General features: G+C 30.0%; 1 long non-coding RNA gene across 1 annotated transcript; it reads left to right on the top strand.

The window, feature by feature from the left end:
- Nucleotides 1-10219: 10219 nt before the first annotated feature.
- On the top strand, nt 10220-12170 carry LOC126550429 (uncharacterized). The gene is made up of 4 exons (XR_007604512.1): nt 10220-10360; nt 10940-11031; nt 11680-11764; nt 12037-12170. It is a non-coding gene; the product is annotated as an uncharacterized LOC126550429 (long non-coding RNA).
- The last annotated feature ends 7782 nt before the right edge of the window (nt 12171-19952 follow it).

Here is a 19952-nt window from a genome sequence, read left to right as displayed (position 1 = left end):
ATGATGTTACGCTCGTGCTACGTTGACTCCGTCTTACTAACGTACAACATGGCAAATTTACGTTTACCGGAAAAAATCTATTTGTTAGCTTTAATATTAGAGTAAATTTACGTATTATCAAACTTAAAGGTAAGAATATAATCTAGTCAATATTTATTTTATTTAATCTTTATTTTTTATTAATATTATAATTTTAAAGTGAGTGATGATTATTTTAAAGTTGTAATATTTATATTTATATATTATATTTCATTTGAATTATTTTATTATTGTTCACAAAAGATGTCAATAAAAAATATTAGTTTAGATTTTTAATACCTTTTTTTGTTTAAATCTATGTTCCCCACCACATAGGACTAAGACTATTTACAGTGTTAGATACATATAAATTATAAATATGTCCAAGCATTATAATTCTTTTGTGTGTTGTGTAAATATTTTAGTTACCTACTTAATCATATAATATACAATTAGATAACATATTGTACTAATAAAGGTATACTGTAAAAGCTATTACAATTTATTTACTTAAGCTGTACAGTTAATTAGTTTATACATAGTCTCATAATAGGTATTATAATCACTATAACACTATACCGCACATACTATCCAAGTGCCGTGGTGTTTAGTCTAAGAAATAAAAAATAGAACTTGGTTAGCTGTTTATCGTTTATTAAACACATTGTTATAAATTTGTTACATTTTTTTAAAGGTTTATAAATCAATTTTATGAAAATTCAATCTATATATAATAATTTAATGTTATTAGTCATTAGTCATTATCTATATTAGAAAGAAAAAAATTGTGTAAATTAATTTTCGAACGAAGAGATTTATAATTAATACCTACCTTATAAAAATTATACTATTAGGTATACAACTACCTACCTACCTAATGTTGTTGACATTCAATTGGGTTATGTATTTATATAATAGATATTATTGATAATACTTTTACTTGTGTTTAAAAACAATTCGTTATCGTACTTATTTATTCTAGAAAAATAGGACAGAATTAATTCAGGTCCGGATTGAACCGGAGAGCTACCAAGAAAATCTCGGTGGGCCGTGTAAAATTTGGACCGTTATTATTTTTGGACAAAAGTAGTATAGTCTTTTTAGATAGTGATATCGTAAAATGTAGATCCAAATACACGGTTAATAAAAATAAATGCGTCAGCTGTATAATACTGCTGTATACTGTATAGTGTATTGGTTATTCAATTCTCAAGCATCGTCAATGGATAGTAGAAGTAAATAATAGTTGAGTGTTGTGTGCTTGTTTATAAAAATAAATAAATTCCAATGACCGTAATTATTCTATAGATTAAAGGTTTTAGGGAAGAAACATTTTCAAAAACCCTCAAATTATTTAATATTAGGTTTATTGTAGTCTTCGTAGCTTATCATATATAATGCAATTTTAGCCTACCATAAAATTGAATCAAATCTCCACTTATGAATGGGCTGATAGAAATTTAAAATCTTGGTTAGGTGTGGGCCGAAAAGTCTCAATCCGACGCTGAATTAATCTGTTTGAATATAACAGGAAAAAAAATATAAATGTATACATTTACTAGCATATTATCTGTTTACATTTTAGTCTTCGCTTTATGCCTGTATAGATTAAATATACTATATATAACACAATATTGAATATAATATATTATGTGACAAAAATTGTTTTTGATTTCATAACATATAGATTTACTGTGCATATTATAAATAATAATATATGAATAGTGGTGAAAAGTTTCAATTCCCCGAAAAAACCCATAAAAGGTTTCTGAAAATGTTCATAAAAAGTTTTATTATAGTTCTTTAAAAATAATAAAGATTTATAATCACGATTCTTTTTTTTAGGCATTTGACAATAAAATCAAGGAAATTTAAGAATGACGGTGTTAATAGAAATTTATAGAATATTAGAATGTTCAATTTTTATACATGAGGTTAAAAAATGTAAGTAATATATGATCACCGTTTTTTATATATATTTAAAGTTTAAATTTAAGTGAATATTAGATGTATTAAAACGAAAAATGATGACTTAAGTTATTTTATTGTAGTTTAAAATATTATACTACGTGGGAACTTAAGGCTTTTAACGTATCTTATATCATACGAATTTTATACGCACAATGACATTTTCAATATTTTTTAAAATTTAAAAGTTTTTTGAATTCAATTAATCCAATTAATTAATCAATTCAATCTATTGTATTACTAAAAGTTAAAAAAAAATACTTTAGTAGCTAAATATATTTATCATAAAATATTCAATATAATGTAATAATATAGACTGCCAGATTGGTGTTCGCTCAGAATCGTTTTTCGTACGCAATGGCTTATCATTATTCATTGAATTCTATTTTAACACGTCATACATTCCGCAGAGTGATACTTATATTTTCAACGATGGGGTTCACTCAACTCCTACTGACGCTACTGTACAGCGGAGCTGTTAAAGTATAGGATTTTCTGTCTTTTTATTTGTAGTACTTTGTGAGCATATACTCGTATAATGATTTAATATAATTATGAGTAAATATATATTATATCAGGATATGCTTATATGATGTAGTATATACAGTGTGCAGCGAAACAAAAAGTGAAGTTTTGAATGGCTATTATAAAAAAAAAAACTAGGAAACTTACAGAAATGGTTTTTATTTAATTTAATTTGGTACATCATGCTATTTTACACGTAAATCTTTTAAAATGACATCAGAAAAATGATGACCCCTAGTATAGCATTGACCGATGTTCCCTACGTGCCTCTTCTTTTTGAGAGATCCCGATTTTAGTATTTGTGACTTCTTGCTGCGGGGTCTGCGGGACAACCTGAAAGAAAAATATCTTTTTAAATATTAGCCTCACACTTTTGAAGAGCTCAAAGATCGTATTCGGGAGGATACCCGTCGATATGAGCAAAAATGCTGCCGAAACCTTCAAATAATGGCCTTCAATAATGTATTGACTCCGAGGGTCATCATCTTATTGATGTCATTTTCAAAACTTTTTAATGTACAAAACTGCATGATGTTTAACCGATTAAAATAAAACAAACTTCATTTCTGTGTGTTACGTAGTTTTTAAAACGGCACCGTTTGTTTTGCCGCCATCACCCCCCTGTACTATTGTTAAAATCAGTATCAATAATGAATAAAGACAAAATCCGCGGACTATAGTGATGATGTTTTCAAATCGTAATAAAAAACTTTGAGATTTCGTGGTAATAATCGAAAGTATAGTATATAATTATACATCATATAATATTTAAGTATAGTAACATAATATATCGGTTCATGTATATAATAACAGCTAATGTTGTCGAAAACGTTTTATTTTATTTTTTTTCACAATCATCATTATACATCCCTCGGACGGTGGGACGTGCTGTTGGCGGGGAGGGCGGGGGCACACGACCGTGCGAGAGGAAGAGAAATCAATTTGAAAAAGTGCTTTGGATATAAATCATTCTGTGACGGTGTATGTGTTATCCGGGTTTTTTGTCGTCGTCGTCGTCGCCCGTCCCATACCTACCTATACATAAAACCTCCGGTGGCTTTTCGCGGTCGTCGTCGTATTTTTTTTTTTTGTCAACAGACATATTTTTTTTCTCGTCGCAGATCGATTGTCGTACTCGCGCGCGCGCACACACACACACACGAAAGCCCTAAGGGTGGTACGGTTGAGATAATAGCTATAATGATAATAGTACTAATAATAATAATAATATTGCGATGACAACAGTATGTGCGATATATTTCACACGCGTGACGACACGACACGCCCGCGAGGTGAAAAATAATATTATATATCACACACACACACACACACACAGATATACCTAGGACGGAGGATGATGGACCGGTGCCAAATATCGTGTGCTATATGTGTGCCAGAGATGTCGAGGCGGCGGCGGTGACATGCAAAACAAGCTACACCGCGGGCTGCCACCGTATATATATGCGATTCCTTCCATCTGTAAGGCGCCGATAACGTCGTCGTCGTCGTCGCGCCGCCGCCGCACAGATGAGCTTTCACCCGACGACCGCCGTGAATAATGGTCGTTTCCGCGCTCGCGCGTGTGTGAGTGGGTATCAGCTTCACCCACACCTATATCGTCATCACTGTATATATACGCACCCGCTCGCGCCGTCAATTCGTCTACCCACACCACCGCCGCGGCGCGCGTATAGTAATATCGTGTCACGCCCCAACGGGTAAATAATACGGCGGCGGCGGCGGCGGCAGCTTTGAGAAAAGAAAAATTATGTCTGCGGTAAAAAATGTTATAAAAAAAAAAAGCCTCGTGTGTGTGCGCGCGTAACGTATGACGTGCGCCCTTGCTCGCAACCCTTTTCTCTCTCTCGCCGCACTCTGTTGTCGATATATTTTTTGGCATGCTCGCCACTTATTTTCTCCGTATATAAAATATATAATATTATATATGTACAGTGGAAATCACTTTACCGTCTGGAAACGTCTGTGTGCACCTATATACGAGCATTACGAATAATATCATATACGCGCGGGCTTTATTCATATATAATAATATTATAACGCGTAAAATATTTTTTACGTATATCGTATAGTCGTCGTCGTAAGATTTATTGTACGCCAACATCGAGGCGGCGCGTATATGATATTGTGTATTATATTGTTATTATAGGAGTTATTGGCCGTTACACTATTATAGTGTGTATATATACAGTATTGAGGTGTGTATTGATGATATCATTACACTGCACGAGTTCGTGGGTCGTGTGTATATGGGTTTTGGCGTCCGTTTTTTTTTTGTTTGTTTGTTTGCTGTGATTTGTAATATTTTCGCGGAGCGCCGCGATGCGTCCGGGAGACTTCACGATGAAAAATAATATCGCGGTGGCTTTGGAAAACATTAAAAATATCGTGTGAAATCTCAATTATTTTTAAGATCATTGGTCAATACACAATTAATACGATAAAGCTCCGGTGAACGAGTGAATTCTAGTTTGAGTGGTTCAAGCCTGGTATTGCGTACACGCTTTTTTATTTTACACTGGACAGTGTACAATATGTCATCTATACGGTTAATAAAAGGGGACTATTTTTCAAAACCCAATAAATACCTATAATAATTATGAAAAATGAAAATGTAAATTGTTTATCTAAACCATAAAGTGTAAACTGTTAAAAAACAAGTGCTACTTCTTATGTATAGATAAATTGTAAATATTTACAATCATTTATTTAATTAGTTTTAAATCTTTTAATAGTTCATTGAAATCCATGAATTTTGAGGTTGAGTAAATTTGTCTTAAACTTTGATAGAAAATATTTTTTGTACCAAACGTTATAAAATCATAAGAAATTATTATATTAGTAAAGTTTACGATTGAAAATTAAGTTTAGTAATAATTTGGAATAAAAACAATACAATTTTTCATATGGAAACCGTATAATTATGTAATAAATCTATAATTAATGTTATTGTACCTATGCATAATAATCGGACAATGGTCAAGTGGGCTCGACACGTTTTTTGGAAACGAAATGTAATGTGATTATTTAAATTTAACATCGCGTGACAACCAAATATTAGGTTTTTATTATACGATGATGACTTATACCTACCTATATGATTGTGTTCGCCCCATTCCATTGTTTAATGTAATAATTGTAACCCATGCCTTTGAACATTGTCACCCTTTCGGTGCTGCAAAAATCACACTTCAATTGAAGGGGTGCAGCGCCAGGACCATTAATGACGAGACACATTTTAAAATCTCTACCATGAGAAAAAAAACCGTACGACCGCACTCTCGAGTGTAAAATATTACATGTTAACAAATTTATAATGCATAATTAATGACAGATTTCACAAACTGATCTATAAGCTTATGCATTTCGGTATAACATAGACGGGACCGGACAAAATGTTGGGTTGTAAAAATCTTTATGGCTTTATACAATGAAAAAATATCTTATTCTTGTTTATCCATCACGGATACGTTTATCTGCATACCGATCAACAATTTGCTAGTCATACTTTGTAATATCATTGTGTAATTATTATTATTATTATTATTATGAGTTTGATTTGCTTAAAATCATTATTAAAACCTACGTTCGTACCCACAGATTAATTGTGTGTAAGTTAGGTGGATTATAATAGTATTATAATATTAAATACTCTGTTTTATTTATATAATATACGTATAGTAACTATGTGCTTATAATAGCATAATTTCTTAGTGTAAAGTTTATAAATCAAGTAAAATTTTAAAGAAACTCTTATAATGAAATGTATAGAATTAATATTATTATAAAATATCCTTTAGGTTGAGCACATAACAGCACAACTATGTTTGGTGACTGAAAAGTTTTGTCATGTATTTGTCTTCTTGAGAAACAATATTTGAATTTCGGAAAGAAACTTTTGAGCACGCTAGAGCTCCTATAGTACAAATAACAATTAATTTTCGAGAAATATAGTTACAAATTAAGTATCCATTTTGTTTTTATTTAGGATTTTTTATAACTGATCAGGGTATTTTAAAAGCAAGATGTATTAGTGTAATTTTTTTTATTAGTTTTCAAACTAAATTTTGAAATTTTTGACATCAAGTTTTATTACTAAGCAGTAATCACTAATAGTAATTGCTTATTGATTGAGAGTTGTAGTGAATATTCCTCTAGTCTTGAGACTTTCACACATTTTTTCTTATTATTAATAGTACATGCAAATAATTGGCTAAGAACTAGATTATTTTAAGATAACGTCTATGATTTAAAAGTCTCGTGTAACAAAAAACTTAGTTTGATATCACTTCGAAAATATTGATTTATGTCTTTTATTTAAATAGTCGTAATTGTTTGGGAAAGGAACGATGACAAAGCTCTTGTAAGTCGGTAAAGTGAGTAGAAATTTAAGCTTTTAAAAATAAAGATCTAATTGCGCTAACAATTTTAATCTTAAAACTATTATTGAAATTTATAGTATTTTTACTAACTCTGATATTTAATAATTAACATAATTAATTGAAGGGTAACACTTATAATAGGTTTAAATAACTGCGTCTTATTTTACATTGTTTAATTTTCAATTCATATAAAATATATTTTTGGATTATTGGATTAGGATGCTGATTTCGTATAATATAAAGTTGAATTTCCAAGCCTTAAAGTTAATTTGTTTGAAAAGTATATTTAGTTTAAAAATTTAGATAATATTATATATAAATTAAAAATAAACAATTGTGGTTTTATAATTGTGCACATTTTAGTGTAGCATACTATAGTTTAATTACTATTATATTTTAACTTTTACACGATTAATTATAAATATAAAAATAATGAATTTAGTTTATTATTTTTGTGGAACCACGTGCCGCCATAGACCTAACGCATGCTGTTATAATCTATCCAATAAAGATTTTAAAATACGTATAATGTACGTGTATAGAAATAATCCGTGTACAAATTGTTTGATCAACCAACGTGTTTTCGGTAGCCTAATGGCCAATATAATTGCGTAAATCCGATGACACATTAATCTCGTTTTTTATTATTTCCGATACGGTCACAAAATCGAAACCGTTAAAAAATAGAGCCACCCCCTAAATATGTGATGTGTTTTAATTGACATGTACAGTGGCGATGGCTAAGCGATTGCTTAGGTCAACCGATTAATGTGGTATGAGCTAGTTTTAGTGTGTGTTTTACCGCAAAATTCCCTCCATTCATTTTCAACCCTCTGCTTATATGTATATATATATATATTATTATGTGTATTATTTCTGATAAACGGCGTCAAATCTATATAACGGACCAGATGTTTTACGCGATAATACTGAAAATTCGTCTCGGCCTTTGGCGAACACGAGCCATAACTAAAAGGTTTTTGTACGTATATGTGTATTTTTTATTTTGTTATTGATATTGAAAATGGAATGTTGTATTGTACATAGATGGATCGGCCGAATTTCGTGGCAATCGCACGTTTCCGGATGTATGTAATAATTGGAACAGCTGTTGCCGAATCGAATCGAATGGCTTATCGAGAATTATTAGCTTTGGCCACGTAATGTATATGAATTATTTAAAAGTATAACCACCGCCAAATACAAAGTTGTCGCAGATTATTGCATTAAATACCGAGTATAAAAACACCTGTCCGGTTAGTGGTTTGAACTGTTCTAGAAATAATTTTTATATTAGCAGGTAGGTATAATGTTATTATCCAGTGATTTTTAACTAAACATCAAAACATTCGCATGTATATTGGTATTTTATAATTATAGTAAGCGACTAAATTAATATTGGACTAGATTGTTTCGTAATATATAATAATTAACGGTATTAGTAGTTATAAAATACAATGATGTACTTTTTTATTGCTTAAAACAAAAATCCTTTTGTTAATTTTTCAACATTGATAAGTGAACAAATAGACAATCACTCTATTAGACACTTCAGTCGTATAATGGTGGTCTATTATTGTCGAAGACAAAAGCCTTACAAATGTAGATTATTTCTAAATGAACATCTGGTATATACTTTTTTATTAGAAACTATTTTTACACGCGATCAATTTGTATTAAACGTCTTTTTATTACCGTTTGGATTAACTAGCTTCGAAACGACAGATGCATTTCAAGATATCACGGTTAATAGCCATGTTCGCGACAACCTTATTAGCTACATTATAAATAGAAATCATTCGATCATCTTATTACAATATGTGGTTTATTCCTATATACGGATCCGAATGATTACCGAGAGGTTTGAAGTTAATGAGAAACGAGTTCATATTTCGTATAAAATATGTAGGTACTTCTATAATATTTATATAGTTTCAACTAGTATACACATAAATCGAAAAGTATGTATTAAATTATTTGCTTATTAATCTAATGAATATTATGAATGTCATATTGTTATAATATTATATATTGCATTAAAAATAATATCAATTTTTACCTTTAAATGATTTGTAAGTTAATTTTTTGATCTCTTAATATTGAGCTTAGTATGAAAATTTGCCGACTTGTTTTGTTTTATTTCCATGTCCAATATGTATAATATAATATAATAATGTTACCATTGTTGTTTGTTATTTTTCTGTTTTGATATTATATACTTATAGGTCAAAACCGAAATGTATTCTGTACGGCGAACACTGCATTGTTATAGTACATACAGATACGTAATCTGTGTACAAAATATCCCGTTTACGTCGTATATTATAATGGTAGCTATTACACGATATATAACCAGTAGGAACACTCCAGAATTAGATATATAGCCTTATGAGCACCCATTACCGAACTACAATAATAAGCGATAATGAGTGGGTTGTAGCATCAGATTTTAAATTGAAAGCCCAACACTGGGATATATAATATGATAGAGGATATTATGTTCGCTCGAGTATGCCGGTGTGTCTGAAACAATGACAACAATTCATTCGAGTGTTCAACGTACACAATATAAACCTTCATCAGATACAAATTTTGTTTGGGGTAAACACTGTGTGTCACTACTATAACATTATTCGTTTTGACGTGCACAATCGAATGGGTTTTTGTTATATACGTCCACGGAACGCAAAATGCATTTATTAGTTGAAACACAAAATAATAACGTTATAGCAAAATTACGGTAACTAAATTACGTTACGCGAATGAATTTTTTTTTTATTTATCGAAATTTAAAGCTATTAAGTTATTTTGTAAAAAATAATTATATTGCTCGTGCTTTGTTATTCTTTATTGACTTATTGTATTACGTATATTTACAGGTGTATAATATAATTAATTTGGAATGCGAAATTTCCATTTATGACTGCGAATTATGATTGCGATATAGTGATAGTATTTAAATACAATCTTATAGTATTGAATTTAGTCAGTGATTTTTCTAGAGTATTTTATTTCAGAATATTATCAGTCATTGTAATATAATCTAGAATCATTGCAATGCATACAAATAAATGTTGCTTTGAGTGTTAAATTGAAAAATGTTACAACCTGAGAATTCTCAGTGTAATTATTATTGTCGTATTATTATTCTTACACAAATTTTTACTGTCTCGTTTAATTTTCAGAAACAATAATAGTCAATATAATAAGGTATTTTTTAAATTTACTTTTCATTTATTATATTTTATTACATAACCTATTTATTAATTATTGACATTTAAATATTTATTTTGTTGAATTAGATGATGTGCTCGAGTTCCTGATTATATATAAATATTAAACGTTTATGTCACAGCTGATACATAATACATGAGAATAATTTATGGATAGAATTTATATTGACCTAGTTTATGAAAAAAACAGAGAAAAATGTTTAACGTACAATCTCGGTAAACACCAATTATATTAAATTTATTTTATTTCTTTCAGTATTTGATATTAACTTTGCCTGCAACGTTCGATATAGGTGAAAATAATTTGCTCTTCACTGTATCTAATAGTAAACTATGATAATATGTGACTGGAATATAATTGTGATTAAATATTGGCAGAAATGTTTTATATTATGCTGCATGTGTGGTCGGTAATTTATTTCATTGATATTTCTATTTAATATTTAATTATTAAATAAACTGGTTCAACCGGCAACGTTAATTATTTTCTAGTCTTAACCGATTTAAACAAAATGTTTTATTTAACATATTACATAGAACCTATTTAACAAATAAGATAATTAATACCTAATACATGGATTGGGTTTTTGAATTTTATTTTCATATCCCTTGATTGGATGTACTTGTATAAGGTAATATTGAAAGTATAAAAAATATTATAACATAAATCCTTGTAGGTATTCTGTTAAAAAACCGTATATACAATTTTGTTATTTTTTGATTCGATATAATAATGTATTTATAATATTCTTTTAAATAAATCGTTAATAGATTAATTTATTATTTTATTTGAAGGTTTATAAAATACTAACTTAATTTCACTGCAAATTGGCCTGTCATTTCAAATGTAGTCATGGTATTGAAGAAATGTTATACTTTTTAGCGAGGTAACTATAGTATAATATTATATTTGGATACATAATTAAATTTGCTTCAAAATCTGTAATAAAAATTAAACTATTTAACAAAAAATGATATGTTCAAAAATTTTAAAATATCTTACATCGAATCGTAATTTTAAAATAAATTGCTTTAGATTATAATTATTTATTACTAATATTTAGGACGCGTAGAAGGTTGATAAAATATGTATAGCCAATCGTAAAAAGTTAAACTCTACTTCAATGTTAAATTACATTTATTATTCGTTTAAATTATTATAAATTTATAGCCTATAGGTATCAATATATGTTTCCCTTCGTTATAAATAAATATAGAAAATATTTTCTTAAGTACTTTTATTTTTATTCTATTAGGTACCTACATAAATATAGGTGCATATGATTTTTTTTTTTTACATGAAATAAAAAAAACTAATCATATAGGCACCTACTATAACTACAATTTATCATTAAATAATTTGAATAAGACTTTTTCAAATATATAAAATTTATGGTATCGAGTTATTACTGATCAAACTGGTTTTGACTGTTATTTATTTAAATTCTAAATTACAAAATTAAACTCATATAATAATATTAACAATTCTAAATTCGTAAAGGACGCACCATATAATTAAGTCGTTTTTTTTACAGTATGGCCATTGCTCGTACCACGGACAGTTTTAAAAACGCGGCGTGTGTTGTGATAACTGTTTTCAGCTCACGTAGGTGTATAAAGGTACAATTCAAATTCTATATTGTATAGAGAAATATTAATACACTGCACATTATAACGTATAGATTATAATACATTTACGTATAATAGATCATTTGTCGGTCGTCGTACGTTTTTATGGGTATATTTTGTTGTTATACTATCCCCGTCGGCGTTTTGGGGTGTTGTATTTAGATTTTGGACACAATAATTTAAAGTCGTTAATAATTATATATATATAAGTATATTATAGTTATAACCTATACCTATGAAACGCGATAATTATTTTTTACTAGGTTCTCGCTGCAATTTTTGATCAAAAGATAAGTCGCAGGAGCTATAAAACACCAGCTATAAAAATACGAATGCGCGTGTACGTTACGATACAATGTATAACTAATTAGTAATCGAAGTCTGCAGTGTTCATTTAGTAAGTACCTATACATAATTCACTACCTACTTAAACGCGTTAATAGATGTTATGCGCACGTGAAAGCGGCGAGTCCCCGAAAAATATTCACTATATATATAATTAATCAATTTTATTTATACGTACGTTTTTATGAAGAAAAAAAAATGTACGAACATAATAAGTGTTTGATTTGTATTTTGTATTGGTTTATTACATTGCATCGTGTTATGACCGAAGTCACGCCGACCGTTACACGGTTAAACACGCTTATATACCGTCATCGTCATAAGGGTATTATAGGTGGTGCACGCGAGTATATATCATAATTATATACACGTCTTACTCGAATTATAACTGCTGTAGATTAGCGGATTTGCAAACACAATAGGTGGTTTGTGACGAAATTGATGCTCGCGGTCGGTAATTTGGGGGGGGGGGGGGTTGCAAGAATAGGGGGCGAAATTCAGTACACGCCGAACATTATATAACATATATTGTACTCTGCGCAATCGTTTTTTACCACAATGACCGATTTTTAACTCGGGAAGCGAGTCGTGAGCGGGCGATGAAAATCCGCCGAATGATTTTCGCCGAATTGCCTCCCAGGTCCCGATATTTTGTCCACATGCCCGCCACCCACCGCCCACGACACAATGCGATTACAATCCGTCTTTATAATCGCGTACCTCTGCACACGAGATAAATAATAATATGTAATGTGTATTATATATACGTAATGGTACGCATATATATATTATGTATCAATTAATTAAATCTGAACTGTTCGGCTTATTAGACTATAATATAATATTATTATATGCGGTTGCGGGAAACCGGGTTTTTTATTCGTAGATACTACCCGTGATGTTTAAAAATTTTATTTTTTTATTTTTAACGACTCAACTGCCGTAATGCATCACGAACGAATTACCAAAACACTACCATAAACGCGCGCCACGGCTAGTGTTATAATATGTGTCCAATAATGTTCCCGTAAAATTTAACGATCCATACAAATATAACTATACATACTATTATTGCTATTATTTTTTTTTCCATCGAAATACGATTTTGATATTATTATATAGTTTTGTTTCGACGGTCCAGCCCCGGGCGTAGATCCTAATATAATAATCGCCTCCGCGTGTCCAAATTATAGGGTTATGCGCGCACACAACGGCAACAACAATAATAATAATCGATCGACCGATCGGTCGGTCGGTCGGACGGACGGTCGCCTACAAATAATCACGAAACGTTATAGGCTTTAACCGATTGTGTAGTTTATATAACCGTCTGCAGACTATAGCAATGTATATTATAAACGGACGGGCGACAATAAGTCGCATTGTCGGTTTGTTATTTATTTTTGTAATTATTTATTATTTTTTTTTCCCGAAAATAGGATGAAAAAAAAAACAGTGATTTTTTTCCATTCCACGTCGACAATAGAATAGTGTACTTACCTTTAGCTGCGCGTTTACCTCTACGTTATATTTTACGCAGTATTTTCACCGAACATTGTAATCGTTATCTGACGTAGTCGACGTGAAAATAGTATAAATACTATGCAAATACATATATACGAAATATACGTTATTCATCTAAGGTACCAAACTTGAGACGGCGGTCAACGTAATAATGAAAAAAAAAAGAAACACAAAAAACATTTTCGATAAACGGCGACGACGAATATTGTGTGATGGTGTAGATCAACACAATGAAAAATTAAAAGAAAAATAACGCGTAGCGCGTGACAAATTCAATCGATAAGAACAACTATATACACCTAATAATAATATAATATATTATTATTATATACACGACTTTGTAGTTTTGTATCTGTACAGGTAATATAATAACGTCAATACCACATATATACGTACATCTACACTTAAAAGTAATTACCGCTATTGAGTATAATAATAATTGGTAGCATAGGGTCTCCATAGCGGTACCTTTACCTAGGTACTATGTAATATCACGAGCTGCAACATTGTATCAAATTATTTTAAGATTTTTTTTTTTACTTTATTTTACCGCGTGTTTTAGTGAACAGCCGCACAAATCATTAAAATATGTCATTTTTTTTTTCTATATTTCATTCGCTCTTGAAACGTGTGCAAATTATGCAAATACTATCGAATTCCGTTTAATCGATTAATATACGCTGCCCATAATATTATATTATAGTTATGTGTTTGTGTTTAAAATGAAACGTGAAATTTTTAAATTATTTATTTTTTGGCGCGGTCCTCTTTTTTTTTCGTTTAAATACTTATTATATGTTTTGCATTACAGTATAGAACGTCATGTTGTTTATTTTCGTTTATAAATAATATATGTGCGCATGTAATAATACATATTATGCGATGCGGATTTGTATTTAAATGCGGACCACCGCTGTGGCGTCGTTGGAAAATCGGAACGAGACCGATCTGACAGTGCCGGCGACAGGGTGTCTGTGGCGACTTAGCCTTTTGCGGTTTTTTTTTTTTGTGGGAGACTTTCAGACCTGTCAAATAATACTCACAATAACACCCCGCGCGCGTGGACTCTATACCGGTGGATGGTTTTATTTATTTATTATTATTATTATTATTTTTTTTTTTTAAATATTTAATACGCCTCACGGAGGATAATGTCAAACGGCCGCCGTCGACGACGCCGATTCATCATTTGCCGGCAAAAGAATCTTTTTTATAACGCCACGTCCTCTTGTCTGCACACCGTTTCAATATGATGCAAATTTCCAATGTGAATCGCATGACACGCGCGCCACAATGGTTTGAATGACAGCGGGGATATCGAGAGACGAAGATATTCAATTTTTTTTTTTACTCGTTCGTGACGCTTCAAAATGTACAAGAGACTCGTGTATATAGGCACGTATTTCGAGCACCCTCTTTGCCACCAAGTTCCCGGTTTGGCTGTTGTTAAATCATTTTTGAACTAACAAAAAAAAAATATATATATATATATATTAATATTAATAATATAAATAAATATAACTATACGTTGAATGCGTTACATATTATATTATGATCGAATATAATAGATCTTTTTTTTTTGATTTTTTCTAATGTTCTTATGACAAAAAAAAATAATATATTAAACTATATGCGTTATTTAATGTTAATAAGCAGGTAAGTTATTTTCTTCGAGACTATGACGAGCAAAGCGAGGAATTTATAGTTGTTTTATATATTTGATGGCTTTCTTTCTTAATCTATAAATAAAGCTCTGAGAATTCTATTAAATCAATTCTAGTTGGTAGGTACCTAAGTAGATAATATTTTATATATTGATTTTCTATTCCTCATTTTCGAATTTCTTTACAGTCGTTTCCTCGTATTGTGTTTCTATCAACCTATGTAACGAAAAACATCCAATAACAGTATAAAAATGTCGAAGAAATTTCTATTTAATTTGTTATTTATTTATATAAATGTTTATTTTCTATATTACAATATACCATTATTTTTATATCAAATTGAGCAATGAAACGAGTGTTTAACAGGAACTTTGTATGCTATATTCAGCTTTTAAAATGTTAAAGCATATTTTATATTTGACTTATTCTTACTTCTAATTGCTTTCAAATATGAATTGATGTTATTGCAAATTCATTTACTACACATTATACAATGTTTATAATAAATATTTTAAAGATAATTTTATGTGATGCGTATTAGTTCAAATTTAAGTTACATACAAATCTAAGATTTTCCGGAGTGTTTATTAATAGTTATGTCGTAAATGGTCCATTTAGTTGATTTCTTCAAAACATTACTCCGCTCTCAAGATATTGTGTAATTATTATTTTTAGAGTTTAAGTTGATTATTGATTAAAATATTACTATACATATTGCTTATAAAATATATTGTCATATTGTTACGGACTTCACAATATATCCATTAGGTCTTTGAACTCTTTCATACAAAAATGCATAAAAAATACACTTGAATATGTCTCCTCGAATAATATATTCACGGCCTACATATGCAAGAGAATGTCAAAATTTTTAATTAGAAAATTTTAATTATTCTTAATCGTATGTTAGTGAATTTAGGTATGTTATAACTGCTATTTTTGATAATTTCAACGAATAAAAATACATATTTATGTAATATTAATGCACATATGTGTATTATACGCATAGTAATATATAAATGCACATAATATAATAATAAGCAGCAGCAACTGTATAATATAGTTTTTTTTTGTTTTTCTTTTTTTTTAACATAAACGCTCACTGGTTTTGCACGAGTCCAAAGTAAACTAACGTGGTTTTTAAATTTAATTATAGCCTACAGTTTTTGTAGAATGCTTTTAGATCACAACTTGCTAATGCGTTATCAATCATTCCTATACCTGTTAGTTTTAACCAATACGCCCGGGGCCAGTATTGTGTTATTATCGACATTTACAGTCTACACAGATTTTTATTACCCTCCAAACGTTTAACCGGTAAACCGATTTACGTGTAAAAAGATTACTACCATATTTGGATTATACTATTTAGACATCGGTTACCTCCATTTAGAATCTCGTCTTCCTCTTCAATTATACCTTAAAAGTCTCAAAGTAAAATTACCGCGGATTGTATTGCCCCATAACAGCAACCATATAATACTATAATATTAATATAATCACAATATATTATATTTATTTTCCATTAAGAATCCGTATCATAAATCCATAACTATAATAATTGTATTATTATATTTCAATCCGAAACGATCATAGTTATTTATGTAATCAAGAGGCATGATATGATTAAATCGTAACGCAGCTTTAATAGTCTTAAAACATAAACGATGAATGATGATCAACAACAATTGATTTAACATTTTCAGACGTATTTTGTTTAATTTATTATACATATTTTGTAGATTAAGAACAACATATTTTTCATTTATCCATGTAGGTAGGTACATCTTTACAAATAATCATATATTTATGATACATTTTAGTTCATTAAAAATGTTTACATAAAAGTTCGGAATAAATATAAAATAATAGAAGCCGTTTTATATTTTTATTTAAAGAAATTATAATTATTTTTTTTAGCTCGATAATACTCGATATTAAATCGATTGTATGATCTATTGTGATCAGTAGAATATAATTTTAACAGATACTATGTATGTATTATAAAAAATAATTTAAAATGTGCTTAGTCGGGTATCGTTTAGATAAGACAGATAGATTTTTATAATATGAATACTATTGATAGGTACAGCTGTTAGGCTAGTAAGTAGTTTTAGTTTTAGGTATTTAGGAATTCAAAAATTGTGTCAATGTAAGATATTTAAGTATTAATTGTTTCCTACAAGTACCCATTGACATAGTGAACTTGAGTTTATATTCAAAAGTCATTATAACAATGTATTATTATATTATATACATTTTCGTTGGTGGTATTAAATTGTTTGTGCTCGCGAAATTTCGCTATCTTAGTACACTTGCTTCAATTGACGGTATTAAACGGTTAAATTAAACATTTACATTGATACTTTGTGCGATTTACATTGTTCGCATTAATATGTGTTTTGTTTCCTGCAGCAGTATGGCGTAAATCTACGTACTCTTAATAAGCGTATTATACGTATAATTGATAGTATAAGCAGTAAAAATATTAAATAGGTACCTATTGTAGAGAAATCCTTATTTAATTTACTTTAACAAATCCAATTCACTATCATAAAAATTGAAAATTATAAAATTAAAAGTCTTATAACAAAAGACTACCCTGAAGTGGCATTTGAAAAAACGATTCTGAACGAAGGTCGCTGCAGCTCACTTATACAACAATGTATTGAGGATGTGTCTACCGTCCTGCGTTGCTAGCTTTTACTACATATTTCTTTGATATTTTTCATAGTTTTTCGCGAACACTTAAAGTAAGTATCAGTGATCAAATTCCAGTGTACGCATACTAAAATACTTTTTGAGGTTTTTTGATTTTACCGTAGGTACGTTGACAACTGTTTTACTATACATAATATAACACCATAAAAAAAACGAACTTGTACCAAGTTAAATAAAAAAATATAAAACATGATAAATAATATATAATATTTGGTAAATGCTATTTAAGTGAATTTCTACAAACTGCGGTTCTTACACTATGTACTCAGATTGTAGTCTAGGAAATTTATCTCTCTACTAGTAGTCTGGTGTGTGTTTTATCACCGTACATCTATAACGCGTATCAAATCACTAACCCTCTTTTTGTTTCTTATTTCTAAAACCGCGCGTAGTGTATATTATATATATACGGTACAAGAGGCGGGAGCGTATACCATATAAAAACAGTGGTGATAAGAAATGATCATAACACGCTGCGGTATGATTGCTCAATAAAGTGTTTTTTTTGGGGGAAAAACTAGGGATGTACAAATAAAAATATAAAAGGGCATCAACGCAGAGGAAAGACGAAAGAAAGCGTTTTCAATTTATTATATTCGGTATACATAAAATATATACTGAAATAATATACTCAAAGGCGAAAATAACGCGTTATATTGTCGCTAAGTCGATGATACTTATTTTGATGGTCTCAATATAATGTGTGTATATATATTTCCCTCTGCATAGCTTTTTTTTCTCAGGGGACACATGCGCGTGCGCGTGCACACACAGAAACGCTGCACACGCATCTATACGTAAATATATATTCCTAATACGTTCGTTTACGTGCGAGTGCTTGTGTGTGTGTTTTATTTTTTTTATCGCTCCATGACTTCCCGTTCTCTCGGTAAACAGCCATAAGTTATACTCCACAGACTTTACACGTTTTCCGTATTAGCCCCAACGGTATCGATTACGTTTTTATATCGATAACCGCCGTCGTATTTGTGGAAAGTATGAGAAAATACACGAGCAACGGGGTAAAGCGTGTATAAAAAAAATAAATAAAACGAGCACTTTATGGACTCTCAAAACAATTCTATCGACTAAATCCTCGGCCAACACATTCGCAGTGTAGTGTGAAAACATGTCGTTTATATCCGCAATTTAAGTCTCATATGTACATATACATATATATATATACTGACCGTAAACAATAATATAAAACCAACATACACGATAGCGAAGTGAATAATACGGGAAGGACGATGATAATATATATAGGTTTCTGTATGGAGTACTATCATGTGCGCGTTTACCATTCGATCCATACCTATTATAAAGCATTTAATTAAATCGTATTAAACTAAAAATTACACCAATTGGCTATACAATATTCAATAATAATTACAATTATAAATTGTACTATACTCGCTTTATTTGAATGTATGTGTGGAAGTAACACGTTTACCGCTCGATGATAAGTGATTTACACATTGTTTTATGCACACGAAGAAATTTTTAAAAAATTATCTATCAGTGTGCTATCGATATAAGTCGAGACTGAGGCAGTGGAGCAAGTCCAATATATAGATGTATTTGAATGAATGAATATAGATTCAATGGGCATTGAATAATTTACCTAATTTAATTATATTCGTGTCCATTATTACGTATATAATTGAAAGGTCTTGCAGTAAAACACGTTTGAAGTTAAAATAATTACTTTATGCGATTAAACACTGGTGCAGTGCACTCGCCATGTAATTATAAATACGAAATAGCCTGTTATTGAGAAAGTTATGGTTGCAATATAGGTATAAGTTTGTATATAAGAAGCTATATCTACACATATTCACCTCCTAACTATAATTCATTAAAACGTATTGTACGTTGTTGATCTCGTATCAAATTGAAAATCCAGTTATACTCTCCGAACTTTA

This window comes from Aphis gossypii, chromosome 2 (assembly GCF_020184175.1).
Source record: "Aphis gossypii isolate Hap1 chromosome 2, ASM2018417v2, whole genome shotgun sequence".
Taxonomy (NCBI): domain Eukaryota; kingdom Metazoa; phylum Arthropoda; class Insecta; order Hemiptera; family Aphididae; genus Aphis; species Aphis gossypii.
Note: the sequence above shows the minus strand (reverse complement) of the source record. Positions and strands in the feature narration are given on the sequence as shown.